Raw genomic sequence first — 18,602 nt, 5'->3', positions numbered from 1 at the left:
TGTCAAGAAAATGTTTTAAGGACCTAAAATGACTTTTCTTTTGTATGAAGGACTACATTTGTTATTTTACAAAAGAAAGGGGCTGAAAAAGTTAAACCGCTATTTTTAAACCAATTATTTTATTTATAGAATATCGAGTCAAAAATACTAATCTACGATTTACAAAAATCAAAAGACATATACACTTATAACTCCAAATATGGTTATAAACAAATCGATGGGCCTCGAGTCGATACAAAACAACAATCGTTAAATTGAACTCTCCAGTAGATATGCGATACCTAAGACAAGTAAACATTCGACACTTAGGCTTGAAAGTTTCAAATCATGCTTGTTGGACCTTGCAAGTGCATTAACATGATCTTTGGGCCCAAGGGATAATGTTTATATTTTATTGGGCCTTCTATGACCCAATTCCATATAAAGGGACCTTCAATGGCTCTCAAGTGCTATTGGGCCCTAGTGATCCAATAGTATTGCCAGTATGGTCAAATTAATCAAATGTGAGATGGGCCAACGAGTCTTTCGCATCCCCCGACGGCATAAAGTAAACTCACAGAAGTAGCAGGATTTGTACTCCTCTTTTCCTCGTTTGCTAGGCTTATGAGTAATCAAAGTAAACAGATTCAGGTTGATAATCGAGAGTAATCAAGGTGGTTGGACTTAAGTGAGTGCTAATGGACGACACCTCTATGGATAGTTCGTAGTCTGTATTTATAAATAGTCATTGTCATGAGTGGTTATAACGAGTCACAACCTTTAATTAATCCAAAACCACCCAACAAATCAAGGAAGAGTAATCAAAAATCATTCATTGTGGCAGTATATCAATTTGAGAAATCATTGTATTTTATGTATTTTGAAAACATCGGGTTTTCCTGGGTAGTTCAACATTTTCACTTGTATGCTTAATACCAAATCCTACGACTATACATGTCTTTTTGAAATCATCATGCATATATGTACGGATCTTCACACTTTTTTTTTTATTAACAATGGTCTTTTCAGAAAATATCGGATTTTCTAGGTTTTACAAACTACACAAATCATTTTATCACAACATACTTATGAACTCACCAACATTCCATATGTTGACCGTTTTTCAAAATAACTTGTATTCTCAGGTAACAGGTAAGCCGAGGAATAAGTACCAAGTATGTTAGGGTGTTTTGCTTATGAAAACTATCAAACAATTTATGTATGGATCTGTAATATTAAAACAATGTACTTGATGTGAACAATGACGGTTGTAATATATTGATGCATGGTGATGTTTATGTTATGATTCATGTATATTCATTGTGGAACTTGAAGAGTTAATTCTTTTATTAATTCCATAAGTTATAAAAATAAAGAAAAGTTAATTCTTTTATTAGTTTAAAGTCTTCCATAAGTTATGGAACTTGAAGACTTTTTGGATTAAAACTACTTTAAACACATAAGTTATGGAATTAATTAGTTTTGAATAGTTTCAAAACTTGCCCTCAAGTTTTGGAATTTGTAAAGTTTTCTCTTATGAATACTTTAATTCCAAGTTAGCCCTTAGAATTTTAAAAGTTAAAATTCAACCCTTATACTTTATAATATTATAAGTTAATAATATATATATATATATATATATATATATATATATATGTATATATATATATATATATATATATATATATATATATATATATGTATAAGAGTAAAGTCGGTCTTACCGCTAGTACGCCTCATTCACGAAGCCGGTCTATAAGGTGGGTATAAGGTTGTTGCGTATAAAATGGCAACTTAATGGGTGTCCAATCTCACCCACCGCTTGCTTGACTGGTGGAGGGTCATTAACCGAAAGGGTTTGACAGGACTATAATTCTCCCTTCATTAAAAGTATTAATGATAAATACTAAGTAACTAAACTCTTAATAATACCCAATCTTAGTTACTTAGGAAAATGTGAATAAGGTGCTAATCCATGAAATTACACTTTACACTTTGTCTAAGTCGTTAGTGGAGCGTGTGTGGTTAACCGGCACACTAACTTGGACTTAACAAGGTAGGTAAAGGGTGACTTAATATTTATCATAGTATCGATGGAGTGTGTGTGGTTAACCGGCACATCGATTGAGGGGTAATTTATTAAGGGTACCAAGTAATTTGCATGGTTACTTCACACCTTGTTTTGTGATCCTCGGCATCCCAGTCACAAAACCTGAAGGGCACACTCGAGATTGAAACATGCCATTGAACAGTTCAATGAATCTCAAAAGATCTAGGAGTTTCAAAACCAATTAAAACCTAATAATACGTTTCGTTTATCTTGGTGGAAATTGGTGAATCGTCATTCACCTACCTTCAAATTGTTTTATAGCTTGGATTACAACATACTTCTTCTAAGTTATAAAATAGTTTGTTGGGTCCTAGCCTTAATATTTCATATTGGGTGTCATATTAAGGACTATAAATCAACTATCTTGAATATCTCCCATAACATGTCTGGTTTAGACAGTTATGATCTTGCCAAATCTCTTGAAACAAGCTTTCCTAAATGAAGATGATGTCCCTTGGAAATCATACCTCTTTCACCTCCTCCAATTATTCTCCCTACCCCACAAGTTCTTAAAAAGTTTAAGGTCACTCGAACCCTATTGGCAAGTGAAGGTCTAGGTGTGGTCACATCTTGGAGATGTAGTCACATATTGACAAGCCGGGAGAGTTGGGTGTCAAAGTCTTGAGAAAGTTGGTTGTTCAATCACTTTCTAAGTCACATAGTGAGTTCTTTTGGAACACCTATGAAACAGACTATGACAAGACCCTTAATGATCTTATCTATTTGTTAAGATCAACTTCCTCAAAACTTAATGGACATTGACAATGATGACATTGGATATCTAGTAAAGCATTCTCTTCCCAATGGAAAGGGATTGGCCATAGTCAACTCGGTTGACCAAATGGTAAATAGAAAAGCTAAGTCTGTGATAGTCTCATGTACCGTTATCAAAGGGTCCATATGTTTATATTGCCAAAGGAAGGGGCATTGGTTGCAAAGCTGCCAAATTTACCTAAGGATGTTAAAGTCAATAAGTTTGACTCTACTTCAGGTAAAGTCCACTATCTAACTCTGCTAAGTTTCTATTCTGAGATTCTTATTACATGATGTGACTGGGTCACATGGTGATGTTTTAAGAATCAAAGAAAAAGTGAAGGAACTTAAAGAAAGAATATGCTGAATCTGATCGCATAGATGGATTTCTATCGCGTAGTTTGAAGATTGGATTCTTGAGCTACTTCTTAGGAGTTATGAGGTATTTCTTAGGAATAGATAACAACAAGTTTTCATATGGATTGTAAGGATAAGTTTTTCCGCATAGTTTTAAAATAAAAAAAATTTTGATTTTATTTATTTTAAAATATCCTTACAATGGCATTTGAGGAAAAATTGTTGCTTATATGATTCCATTAATAACAAGAGTGGAAATATGAAATTGATTCGTTCATTTGTGGTAATGTCTAAATTTACCAAATAAGGAAAGATTCTCATCATCCAAAGTCTCAATTGGACTGGGACTTGGAATCATGCAAGTTCTATAGCATGATGAATGAGAACTTTCAAGTATTGGAAAAATTAAGACTAATTACTTGTTCACATGGATGTGTGAGTCAAGTAATGGACTAAGGGATCGAGTACATAGTCATGTCCACCGATTAAGTCCACCACAAAAGATATAAGGCTATTCGTCATAGTTTACTAAAGCTCAGTAAATATGATTATACTTACAAGCTTAAGTGTAACTCTGAGACATTGGAAAAGGTTCCAATGCATGGCAGAGCGAATAAGAAGAATCAAATTAGGCAGAAGGATAGAAGTTCCTCAAATCTGAAAAGATGGGAGAGTACTTTAGTATCAGTTTTGTGACCATCTTAATGATTAAGAAACCATATCAAAATTAGTTCTCTAAGGAAGTCTTAGTGCATTCTTATGACTAAGAAGAAGGGATCTTGAATTGTTGAAATGGTTAAATCAAGAAGATGAGTCATACTTCGTTCCAATACAAGTCTTAGAGTCATACTCCAAGATTATAATTTGAGTGACATGTCTTTAAGAAGGTTTTAAAACACTTATCAAATGTAAGAGTAAAAGTTTTCTACTCTTGTACAAATTGGTAAGTTGTGATGTTTTGGATAAAACAAAGACCAACTTAGGCCAATTGTGTGAAGTGTTTGTCTTGATTAGAATCCGTACTATCTCTTGGATGTTTGACAAGGGAGTCTTATAGGTCAAGAGGACAGTGGGAGTCTTAAAGGTCTTGAAAGTCTGAAGAACTAATCAAGAATGAAACCTGAAGCTCCTCACTAGCACACAACTTGAGGTTTATAACCTATCGTGTTGACATATTCTGTGCCCATTCCAGTTAAAGTTGGCTTTGCATATGAGTTCTTAGAGTTCTCAATGTGTTGCACAACAACTTGGAAGCAATGGTAGGCCCTTGAGCTGCCAGATGGCAAGAAGTTAAGATTGAGTTCAGTCCATATGGATTTGTCATTATCCTTGTCTTGTGACTATGGTTTTGACAATTCACATGGATAAGAACACATACACCATTAAATCTAAGTGTCATAAGGTTTCTCTCCGATTCATGAAAATGATGGTGAGGAAACACTTTCACTAAGTAGATTTTAGCTAGATAGCAATTGTGATGTTTGCATTCTCAAAGTCGTTAGTGGAGCGTGTGTGGTTTACCGGCACACTAACTTGGACTTGTGAGAAGTGGCAAAAAGGTCTAAGCATTATGATTACGGCATCCCTCTTCATAATTGTTTAGACACACAAGTGTGCTATCTAAGGGAAGGTGTATGTTTTTTGATAAAGTCTTGTCAAAACAATCTAGTATCAGAAATCTGAACTTTGGTAAGAAAGTCAATAAAGTATTGATTTCTAGAAGTCGAGCTTTCTGAGTACATGTCAAAGCTAGTGGGAGCATAAGTGTTATGCTAATAATCATCATATTAGTGGGAGCATGATAATTATGATAAGTATTGCAAGTTAGCAATGTTAATTATAGAAAACAAAAGTTTCAACTGGGAAAGAGTTGTTTTGCTATAATTAAGGGAGAGGAAATTATACTTCATCTCAAATCTATAAGCTTAGATCGTGAGGTTTTAATCATTTAGTCAAGGATATATATGAATTTCATGTTGGAATGGCTCAACATAAGGAAATTTTGTATATGGGTCCATTATTTGCGTTCTAAAATTCGATTATGATTACGGCATCCCTTTTCATAATCTGATTTATGAGAACTTGGCAAATAGAAATGGAAATGTTATAGCAAAAGACTGGTTTAGTCTTTATGTGAGACATCATGAATCGTGTCCCGTATGCTTCAGATATAGGATCGATTACATGTGCTATAGTTATCCTTTCTAAATGTTTCCAAATGCCTGGGGCATTAAGAAGGGAAAAGGTTTAGAACTGAATATGACTAAAAGGATTAAACAATTGTCGAGGATAATCTAAGGTTTACCAAAGATTGGTTGCTCAAGGACGGTTGGAAGCATAGTGATAATTCTGGAAGGACCATATTGACATAATCTGTAAGGAGGCAACTCTTATTCAGAAGTGATAGTCAAAATGAATATGGAGATGTTTCAAAGTCAGAAATTTCAATCTCTGTAAGATTAAGGAAACTTAATGCAAGAAGGATGTTTCAAGGAATTGATCTCCTTTGGAATACTCTGTAATGGTTGTTGTCAAGTCCTTATGACTTTGTGCATAATCATTACAAGAGGACCAATGCATATAAGTTTAGAATCTAACAGATTTCAGTAAATGGCATGAATTTGGAATTCTTGCATTTGCAGTAAGGATTTGGTAGTGTGAAAAGAGAATCATTGAAGGTATGTTCAATTGATCTAATTCACAAAGTAAAGATCATAGACAAACATAGTATGCATACTTGGTGTGTGGCATGACTAATGTTTAGAAAAAACATAGTGTACATGCTTGGAGCATGGGACAACTATTGTTTTAAATTCAAGAATAAAGTTGATAGCTGAAACAGTATACAATGAATAATGTGTAATCATATGGTGATAAATAAAAGGTGTTTTATTTATGTTCATAAGTTTTGATACCATATTGGATTCAATTATTATTGTGTTTCACTTTGCATGTTTTGACTTCCCGAATAAACTAGGTTATTCTTCCGGAATGACTAAGTTATTCAAACCATCCACAGTCGGTCATATGTTGGAAGTAGATATGAATTAAGACTGTCATGGGTTGGCTTGTAGATGTCTAAGGTGTTGGACAAAGGGCTACAACACTCATGAGTGATCATAAGTTCCGAGTATTGGATTCAACCCGCGCTCATTGGAATCACTTCATGGATTTTATCACGAGTGATCATGAGACAATAATATCTTATATTCTTCAAACCTAGAGATATGAGTTGTTACTATGAGTTGATAGTACATTGATTACACGAAACCGCATTTGGTAACTCGGTGCTATAAAACGTGTCTTTGTGTATGATTCAACAAGTAGTAGAACAAGCCATATGAGTCGAAGTTTATCCATTCCTTTTACCTTCAGGATAAAAGCGATATCTGTGGGCCCCTCGATGATTTGATGATGACAAATGGAAGTGCTCGGCCGGGCCAGGACTGATTTGATTTGTTCAATTAGTCAGTCGTCATAAATCGGAAATCGGGAAACAACAAATGGACAGAGAGAATGATTATAATCCATGTCTCAGTCCATATGATATCTAGAATGGAGGAATATATGATCCCTTATCTAATGGACCAGTCATTGACAAAGGTCAGAGTTCATCTACAAGGTCAACGTTCGACAGAAGCTTTTGAGAGCTACGATTGCCAGTTGGTTCCTGAAGTCATACGCAATAATAGTTTTAGACTTATCCAAGTGGGAGATTGTTGGATTAATGTCTAAGTCCATAACTATAATTGGAAAGACTTGACCCGACCCGGCATGGTCCATTTGGGTTGCATGGCATCATGCACTTGGATAGACTATAATGAGAGAAATAAGACACTTATGGTTATTAATATATTATAAGTTCTAGTATATTAATAATAAGAATAATAAGATTATTTAATTAGTATTGATCAAGAATTAATCTAGGATTAATTAAGTGATCAAAAGAAGACTAATTAAATATATGGGTTGATTGTGTAAATCATCCATACTTGTATAGTGGGCCAATGCTCCATAAATTATCTAGTTGGGCCAAAACCCATATGATGCTCCATGGTGTATTTGAACCCATGGATCCAAGGAAATGGAAAGTCATGACAATTAGGGTTTACCCTAATTGTAACACTATATAAAGATCTTATTCTTGACAAAATCGGCCACTAGTATTATTCAAGAAAGGGCTAGCCGATTTTCATGAAGTGTAGAATTCTCTCAAGTTATTCCAAGTGTATTTGGTGTTGTGTGAACCATTTAAGGTGTCACACTTGGGGCACTAGGCACTCAACCTTCATGAAGACTTTCTACACCAAAGAGGTATGTATTCTATCTTGCTATAGTCATTGTTTTGTATGCAAGATTAGGATAATACCTTGGATGTTCATATTTGCATGTATAATAGAGAAAACATAGATCCAAGGTATTTAGGGTTGCATGTACACTTAGGAGTGTTAGAATGCTCTTAACCCAACTGTTATCTTACACTAAACTAGTCAAGAATAATAACTTATAAGATTGTGATAAACATATTTCACCACAAAACCCATTTTTGGACATAAATTGTCAAATATACAAAAGTTGGGTTAAAAGTTGCTAATTCACGTTTTCTTAAAGGTCTAAAGGGTCAAAACAGTTACAATAATTGCTTTTCTGAACATTATGATCTTCAAAGGACTTACAATGTAAATATTAGCTTAATGGGCTAAATTTTTGGGCTTTCGGCCCAATAAGCCCAAAATTGCGAAAATTTGACATTTAAAAGAGCTGAAGTAGTAAACTCTTCAAAACAGGGGATAAAAAGTGTAACAAAACTATTTCAAGGTTTAAAGATGGTCTTCATTTCCAAAAAGGATCGAAAATGTAAAGTTTTTTGGATTTTAGGCTAAAAGTGTAAAAATTGCAAAAAGTTGGGCTTTAACCGGAAAATATCATTCTGGAAGGTCTGAAACTGTTAACAAAATAAGTTTCGAGTAAAAATATCATTTCAACAAATTTATGATTCTAGAAGGGCTGAAACTGTTAACAAAATATCATTCTGGAAGGGCTGAAACTGTTAACAAAATAAGTTTCGAGTTAAAAATATCATTTCAACAAATTTATGATGCAAAAGTGTCAAGAAAATGTTTTAAGGACCTAAAATGACTTTTCTTTTGTATGAAGGACTACATTTGTTATTTTACAAAAGAAAGGGGCTGAAAAAGTTAAACCGCTATTTTTAAACCAATTATTTTATTTATAGAATATCGAGTCAAAAATACTAATCTACGATTTACAAAAATCAAAAGACATATACACTTATAACTCCAAATATCGTTATAAACAAATCGATGGGCCTCGAGTCGATACAAAACAACAATCGTTAAATTGAACTCTCCATTAGATATGCGATACCTAAGACAAGTAAACATTCGACACTTAGGCTTGAAAGTTTCAAATCATGCTTGTTGGACCTTGCAAGTGCATTAACATGATCTTTGGGCCCAAGGGATAATGTTTATATTTTATTGGGCCTTCTATGACCCAATTCCATATAAAGGGACCTTCAATGGCTCTCAAGTGCTATTGGGCCCTAGTGATCCAATAGTATTGCCAGTATGGTCAAATTAATCAAATGTGAGATGGGCCAACGAGTCTTTCGCATCCCCCGACGGCATAAAGTAAACTCACGGAAGTAGCAGGATTTGTACTCCTCTTTTCCTCGTTTGCTAGGCTTATGAGTAATCAAAGTAAACAGATTCAGGTTGATAATCGAGAGTAATCAAGGTGGTTGGACTTAAGTGAGTGCTAATGGACGACACCTCTATGGATAGTTCGTAGTCTGTATTTATAACTAGTCATTGTCATGAGTGGTTATAACGACTCACAACCTTTAATTAATCCAAAACCACCCAACAAATCAAGGAAGAGTAATCAAAAATCATTCATTGTGGCGATATATCAATTTGAGAAATCATTGTATTTTGAAAACATCGGGTTTTCCTGGGTAGTTCAACATTTTCACTTGTATGCTTAATACCAAATCCTACGACTATACATGTCTTTTTGAAATCATCATGCATATATGTACGGATCTTCACACTTTTTTTTTTATTAACAATGGTCTTTTCAGAAAATATCGGATTTTCTAGGTTTTACAAACTAGACAAATCATTTTATCAGAACATACTTATGAACTCACCAACATTCCATATGTTGACCTTTTTTCAAAATAACTTGTATTCTCAGGTAACAGGTAAGCCGAGGAATAAGTACCAAGTATGTTAGGGTGTTTTGCTTGTGAAAACTATCAAACAATTTATGTATGGATCTGTAATATAAAAACAATGTACTTGATGTGAACAATGACGGTTGTAATATATTGATGCATGGTGATGTTTATGTTATGATTCATGTATATTCATTGTGATGATATTCAATTGAAGTCACACGAGCCCTCGGACGTTTTCTTCGTCTGGTTCGAGGGTGTGACACCATATCAACCTCTATGAAAAGCACTTAAATATACATGTTCGAATCTAGATGTACACCCAGATCTAGAAAATTGGCTTACATAACCGATAACTAATTTTCTAAATAGCAGTAAAACACTTTAAAAAAATGGTAAAATAGACATTTTTTACCTTCAACTTTGGAATATGCATCAAAACCAGAGGGTAACATCATATTGAAACCTTCCTTTTTGTAAAAAATTTTGTCATTTTCCCAAACACTTGATTGAATGTAATCACTGGCATTTAGAAGTACAGTTTAACAAAATGAATTATAATATTTTCTTAAAGTATACCAATCTAATCCACGCAAAAGAGACTTTAACCTTAAGAACTGAGATAAAGCTCAGTTTCATGCAACAATGGAATTAAGGGTACCATTGGTAATTCTTACTTGAAACCTGTAGAAATAAGAACATATTCAAGAGCCATATTTAACACGATGAATAACCCTTATCTTCATTTTCACACCAGCAAAAGATCTAAGGCTTTGTTTTCAGATGTAAAAAAAATAACAATCAAACAACACCCACAAACCTTTATTTCATAAAATAAAGAATTAAGTACATAATAAACACTTTCATAGTAAATCAAAAGCAAGAAAAAAAACTTTTAACATGAATACACAACCAACACCATAAAACATGAATTTTAACTATTTTGTTAAAATATAACCTTCTTTGACACATTTTAACAAACATATTGAAGGCATCATTCCATTAACTTTAAACGGTATTTGAGAAAAAACCAAATGTAAAGCTACGTACTTGAAATATGTAAATGCAACAAACATCTTCAAAACATCAGGAAATCCAAACGTAAGCTGGGGATACCATCCCACAGTTTAAATAATATTGTGTCTCCCTCTTCTTTTCATGAACTGGTGCAAAGGATTTATGACTGATGAAAAAACAAAAGAAATTCAAGAAAAGATGTCGAACCTTGCCCTAAATATTGTATTGTTTTGCTTTCAAACAACCAGATGAAAAAAAAATTAACGAAAAGATGGAAATAGTGAGGTGATGGAAGAGGTGTGATTTCAGATACATCATACAACAAGGGTCATGGTGGCTATGTTTCTTGAGTTAGGGCCCTACCAACTAAAAGTGATAGGGGTGGTGAAGTGATGGAAGAGGAGCGAAGGTTTTCATGATGGTTTTGGCGGTGGCTGAAGGGGTGTCGAGGTTGGGGTTCCAGGTGGTGTTGGAAAAGTTGCAGTAATAGTTCATATATATGATTTGGGTGGAGCTGGTACTGAGATTCTAAAATTATGGCAAGGAAGAAGATGATGATGGATGGTGTTGCTAAGGAAAGTTTGTGGTGGTGTTGTTGGGTGATAGTAGGGTTACTATGAGAGAGTAGTAGATAGGTTGAATGTTGTGCCTGATGGTGATGAAGATTTATGACTTCTTTGTAGTGGAGGATAAGATTCCTTAAAAGAGGATGAAAACAAAGAGTCGTGGAACGAAGGGACTTGGCGACTTCACATGTAGGTTGGGCGGAAATAATTCGGGTAGGGCTATTCTTTTGTTTTTTAAAGCATTAAGACTTGTATCTTTAGCTTAACAGATGATATTTTTTTCTATTGGTTTAATCACATTCACTTGGATCACCATTCATGAATCACCATTCATTTAATCTATACCATTCAAAGTTTACAAACTTGATTCAAAGGATGTGATTGTATCTCCTTGTTTTTAAGACTTGGTCTTAAAAATTGATGGACCCTATATTATGCATGCATTATAAAGTAGTATAGATATATGAGGGTTTAATTGAGAAAAAAAAATGAGAATGAGGGAATCATTCTAAGCCACTCATTTATTTTTACCGCAAAAGCCTCCATCGTACCAGCGGGAATGCGAAAGGAATAGACATGTGTTTTTTAACAAAACATGTTTCCTTAAACTATGCTAATCATTACCTTAATATATACAAAAACATAGTTTTTTCATTTTTTATTTTTTTATTTTTAAGAAGTTATTTTATCGAAAAATAATTTTAAATATACCAAAATTCATGATTTTTTATTCTCTACAAATAGATATCTTTATTGATATAGTTTTAAGATAAAATAATTTTTTTTTTTTATATTTTTAGTTATCATTATTCATAAGTGAATAAAAATACATTAGGTTTTTATTAAAGTATATTCATTATTCACTTATGAATAAAAAGTGTATTTTTTTTTACAATTTAAGTATCATTCATATATGAATGTAACATATAATAAACATAGTATATTCATATTTAAATATTAGACGATGCATTCATTTGTGAATATTAACATAATATATTACCTTTTGAATATTAAATAGTATATTTAATTATGAATATTAAATGATATTTTCATATGTGAATATTACATAGTATTACATGGTATATCACATGTGAATATTACATACTATATTCACTTGTGAATATTAAATGATATATCTACTTATGAATATTACACAATATATTCGCATATGAATATTAGAAGGTATTTTCACAAATATATATAATTTTTATATGTTATTCACATATCAATAACATACAGACTTGCATATCTGTTTTGTGTTTTTAATTATCATATACTGATTAATGTGAGAAAACATATTTATATGTGAATATAACGTAGTAATTTAGTTTATGCATTTCATCAAACACTTGGAGTGCATATAAGTTAACCATTTTAAAAATGTTAAAAACATGATAGTTCCGATTCAAGTTATCAATTCCAAATCATCATATACTTCAGATGCGACACCCTATGTCTGATCGATTTCTCATTTTGATTTTGATTTTCGAAAATCCGATTGGGAACCTGTGAGTACCGATTCTGAGTCCTTCAATGTCGCCTGTGACTGTGAGTCCAGAACTCCGATTCCAATTTCATGAACAGCAAATAAATTCTGATTCCAACTGAGTTCATTTGCGAATCTGGGAAATTCTAGTTCCAAATCCGTGATGAACTTTAAGAAATGCTTGTAAGCTACGAACATTCAGAGTATTCAACAAAGAAATCGATGAAATTGATGAATTTGAGTTGCGAATCTGCCTTGAACGGCGAACCTCCCAGCCACGAATATCGATGATTCATTAACATTGGATGACATTAATGATGGTTTAGTTGAAGAAATCTGGATGATTGTTGAAGGTTAGAGGAGAAATTTTGATGATGAACGAACTGTTATCGAATTCTCTATCGTTACGAATTTGAGATTGATGGTTATTAACTTATTTACAAGTTTGTCACCGTGTCTTTTTATGCTTAGATTAAATGAACGCCTAAGAATAATTCCTAATTATCAACTTTTTTTTTTATTTTCTCAATTAAATATATATAATAAATAATTCCCCTTTCTATTTTTTTGTTTTAGTTATTGTTGGTAACGAAAACCAACTATACAAAAAGTCGTAAAACTATTATATAATTATATAGTCGGTAATAGAAAATAAAATTTAGAGTAAATTACATGAATGGTCCTTATAGTTTGGAGTAATATGCATGTTTGGTCTCTAATTTATTTTTTTAATTTTGAAGGTTTCTACTATTTGTTTTTGTTGCGCGATTGGTCCCTGTTTTACCTAAAAAAAATATTTTGCCCTATTTTATTTTTATTTTTTAAAATAAACACACCCCAACTCCACTTCCACCTCACCTTATCTTACCTTATAAAAAAATCAATAATAACATAGTCTTTTTAAGTAAGACAGGGATCAAGAACGCAACAAAAACAAACTGTAAGAACCTTTCAAATAAAAAAAATAAGTTAGATCTGAAGCGTACAAATAACCCCAAATCATAGACATCATTCTTATAATTTACTCTAAAATTTATATATATCAATGTTGGAAAATTAACTACTACAAGTTAAAATTTAAAACGTTAGAGACAATCATTTAAATGTTGAAAAGGGGTTATGAGAAAAAGCTAAAAGATCTAAACCACGTGCCATTTTTGGTCAAACACATGAGTAATAATCAGATTGTGACATGGAACTGATGTTTTTAATTTATGAATTATTGTCTACTAAATTGACATCAATATAAGTGATGACACAAGGCACCTTAATAACCATAATATTAAATATAAGTGAATATTAAATATAAGTGATGACACAAGGCACCTTAATAACCATAATATTACCAAATATAAATTAAAAGTTTAATATAGAAAAAAGTTGAACGAAGCAACCTATTTCAAAGTTCAGGTGCTTTCTACGTTCAATAATGTTCTTTGGTCGGTCGACATTGGTTAATGCTGTCATACCAAATAATTTAGCTAGTTTGCTAGATCGATATTTTATTATCCAAGCGCCTATATTTTAAAAGGTCTTAAAATAAAGTATGTGATATTTTATTATCCAAGCGCCTATATTTTAAAAGGTCATATAACATGGCTATATTGTTGTTGAAGGTCATGTTTGGGAACATGATTTCGTTATTCTAGTAATAAGATTTAATTTGGATTTAATATTTGAATATTAGAATATTGTTTATGATATAACATGTCTATATTGTTGTTGAAGGTCATGTTTCGGAACATGACTTCGTTTTTCTAGTAATAAGATTCAATCTGGATTTAGCATTTGCATATTAGAATATTATAATAATTGTTGATTGTTTTTTGATATATTGAAATATTATCTTTTCATTAATATTTGTTGTGTTCCATAATAATAAGTTTAGTCCATAAATAATCTAGTTATTATAAAGGATCTATAGTCAGTCATAATTATAAGAATAACTATGCTGGAAGACTAATATGAAATGGATTGATTAACTTCATAAGATGACAGTAGACAAAGAGTTGCATCCAAGTTCATATGTATTTGTTAGAAAACGAGTATTTATGTATTTTTTAGAGAACGAGTATTAAACTTGACCCATTTCGAGATGACTTAATGGATTGCTATCATTTGTGATAGTTGATAAAGTCATGTATGTGTATCCTTATACTTGAGATACATATTTGAGACCTCAGTGTGGGGAATGATATATTTTGATATGGTCAAATGTTGTTCTTTGACCAAACTATTATATAGACCATTATCAGGTATAATATGAACTACACAAGAGACATGTATAGTCAAGAATGAGTTTTTTCCTCTAATGTGTTGAGAATTAGACATTTAAAAAAAGCCTTATCAAGAGTTGAACACTAAACATGACTGATTGTGATCTATATATCATATTCAACATGATGTCTATAATAAAAGGATAATTGATTACTTACCTTAAGCATCAATTGATGCTTTGAGCTTTTTAGGAACTGGATGTTGTTGAATGACACTTTGTCGTGTGTTATTAGGAGTAGTGAAATGTTGTTAGACATTCACCACTGTTTATATCAGTCTATAGTGAGTCTTATGCAGATTGAAAGATTATATGCTCATGAATCATTTTAGAATGATATTACTAATAACATATGATCCTAAAAGGTTACACCAATAACAAGTTAACACAAATATATTATCTATAATAATTTTCTTTTTAATAAATATTTTTGATCCATTAGAGGCTTTGTTACTTTAGGTGCTAGATTCATCAAAGAGAAACTAAGACTTCAAGATCTTTAAAGGAATCATAAGTATATACGATTATATCTGAAAGGTTAGTAATTTTATTCCTTCTTAATAGTTAAATTCATAGTCTTGAAAGTATGTTACCAAAATAGTAAAGCCTAAATCTAGGGTGCATGTACATTTAGGATTATTTTTTAACGCTTCTATTGCCTAAATCTAGTGTAAAGATGCACAAAAAAACCATAAGTTTGATCCAATCTATGCATGAATCTCTATTGCTTATGCAACCTTTATCACAATAAATTTTTGATTAGATCATCCAGTTTGAAGAACTTGTATAATCACCTTATAACTTGGTTATATAAATTGAGAATACACCTCAACCATCAAAAGATAAACCTAGTGGTTAGTTGAGCTTTCTCCCACTAGCTTATATAAGTGACGTGTGAGTGCTTTCATAGAAAACAACATAGATTTGTGTAATGCACGCAAATTTGGGCTAGTTAATTTACAGATAATAAGCATTAAAAATGAATTTTTGATGGAAATTTATTTAAGAAAAAAGTTATAGTATATGTGACAAGGATTTTGTACATATAAAGAACATCAAAGTCTGACTTCAAATGAAGAAGCTATGCTTCTTCGAAGTTTTGCGATTAAATCAGTTCGACTCTGCGTATTGTAAAAAGTGACTTTCTGATAAATTACTTTTTAGCCTTAGTGATTTAAACAAAAGTCATAGTAGTTGTTAAACCGAGAGTGTGCATATAGAGAACATCCAAATCCGACTTTGTGAGAGGAAGTTATGATTTTTCTAAGATTCAACATAAAAGTATACAACTCGGAAATCGAATTTTAGATTGGTCGATTTTTAGCTAAAACAATCTAAATGAGAATTGAAGATCTCATTGATAGGAGTCCGTTGATATAAAGACAGTTGAAACGGATGTCAAATGAGAGAGTTGTGAATTTTTAATGGACTTTAACACTCTAACCTGTTAAAAATATAACTTTAAAAATAAAATCAAAATTAGCCAATAGAGTCTAAATGAAAGTTGTAGATCTCGTCGATATCTACATGTGGATATAAAGAACGTAAAAAACGGAGCTTATGCGAAAGTTATGAATTTTTGAAGATATGTAGTTTTACCTGCACCTGGTGTCACGTGTTAGCACCAGAGGTGAAGTCTTTTTTCCTATGCAAGGTCACAAAATGAGAGGTCATGTGTCACGAAGTGAGAGCCTCCTGAACAATGTATAAATATTTGCAAGACTTTCTTCATTCACCACATCTTTTACTCCAACTCCTTTGGAGAACTCCCACTATTCTAGCCCCAATCTTCTAGGGATTTTGGCTGCTTTAACGAGGCTCTGAGGTATCTAGGAGCCCAGAGAAAAGGAGCTTTCAGGTCGAGATCTTGACATCGTAATTCCTGAATTTTCACTAAAAATTCATGTACGTTAACTTATATTTATATTTATAGTACTAAGTCACTATTATGAACCTATAAATATGATTTACCAACGATTCCAAGTCATAATGTTGATTTATCTACTTATAGGAGAAGTATCTAGAATGGTCATGTTGGCTTGGTTGTTGGATTTAAGAAAGGCTATACGCTGAAATGGTCCTACTTCCCAACTTTCCTACCTGGCTGATCCTTACCTGATAGATTTTGATGTAGATATTGGGATTAGTGAGGAATCTAGACTATAATTATTATAGTCATCAGGATTACGAAACTAGACTAAGGCTTAGTACTTTATGCATCGAGGTCTTTTCAAAGTAAGAAGCGAAGCGCTGCCAAAATCGTCAATTACCCATTTTCAACAAGTAACTGCATAGTTACCTTCATCTTACACATAGATATCAAGTATTTTAACTGTCCTGAATGCTATATGTGCTTATTATCTAAGTTCCTGATATCTGTGTTACATGAGATAAATATTTTTTCCTAGAATATTATATATGTATTTTACCGTACTCTTTGATGAGTTGAGAACTCTTAGATCGATTTGATCTTCAATAGGTTAAACAATAAAACAAATAAATAAATACTGCGAACACAGGTAAGAATCAAAATATAGCTTAATGATTCAAGAATAGTCATGCCTCATCAGAGCTAGACGAAGAACTTACACTGTAGAGGCGAGCTAGGGTTTGTAGTACAATACTCAGAATAACAAATGAAAAGCAAAACACAAAAAGATGCATGCATTCACCTTTAAATACTACAACCCTAAAAGAAATAAACACGGTTGGACAGGCCCAAACCGATAACAAAACTGGGCCAAGGAATGAGCCCTAGGTGCAACAAATCTTGTCCCAACAATCTCCCCCTTTGCGTCAATAAGGGGCGAGACTTCACTTCGGTTGACTCGCAACAACACGCTTCACCACTTTGAACAGCTTGGGAATGATAGTGAACAGGACTTGAAGAAAATTCATATACCATCTAATCATGTCAGTGAAATACTCTTTGTCATCGTCACTGTTTTGCTTGCACCTATGAATGATATCCAAAACATGTTCCAAGCAAGTTGTAGTGAAAAGATGTTTTTCAACTAGAGAGAACAAACACTTTTGACTCCTGCCTCTAGTGAACATCATGGGTCAATCTTCCCCATTGTCATTTTGTTGATGTCGCTAATTGAACCAATGGGTAGCACCGTTGGCTTCCTTTTAAGGACCGAAGCAATTTCTTGATCCATCTTTGCCACTTCTAGAATGTAGCACACCAACATCCTCCTAAGATGATCAATAATCGGATCATATTCAGCTTGATTGGAGAGCAAACAGTTGTATAGCAAAATCCAATCGCAGGGATTGAGATTTGGTAGATCGGCGAGAGAAATTGTGTACTTAGATTTAGTCGAACCTCTAATCACCTTGAATTTGATATTGATGAATTTCCCTGCTTCAGTTGGTTTGAGAAACCTGAAAGAAGTTATCTTTTGAGTGCTCCATGTAAGATACCGAGGCTGAGCAAACTCAAGATAAAAACTAATCAGATCCTTGTCAACTTCTGGATGAGGATGGGGAACTTCAGCAATGGGAAGGAAGCAGTGAAAGATAAATGCCTTTCGAGTTATAGGTATGTCAAAATGTGAATCTCTAGAGTTCTCACAGTCTAGAGACACAACCGGCTCAAGCCAATGTGTGCTTGGACAGTCAATGGCTTCCTTAACCAGCTTTTCCAACGACCAAAGAGGAAAAAGGAATTTCCTACTTTCTAAAAGATCATGGGCTTCTTTCATTTTTCTCTCCTTCTCTTCTGCTTCCCTAGCAGCCTTAGCATTGAGGTCATGTTCCCTATCCCTTTTCTTTCACTTCAGAGCCTCTGCAATGGTCTCTTCTTCTTCATCACTATCTACAAGAATACCTTTTCCCTTGTCCTTCACACTGGG

This window comes from Lactuca saligna, chromosome 3, assembly GCF_052625555.1.
Source record: "Lactuca saligna cultivar CGN05327 chromosome 3, ASM5262555v1, whole genome shotgun sequence".
NCBI classification, from domain to species: Eukaryota; Viridiplantae; Streptophyta; class Magnoliopsida; order Asterales; family Asteraceae; genus Lactuca; species Lactuca saligna.
The sequence above is the reverse complement of the archived record's forward strand: the minus strand, read 5'-3'. Positions refer to the sequence as shown.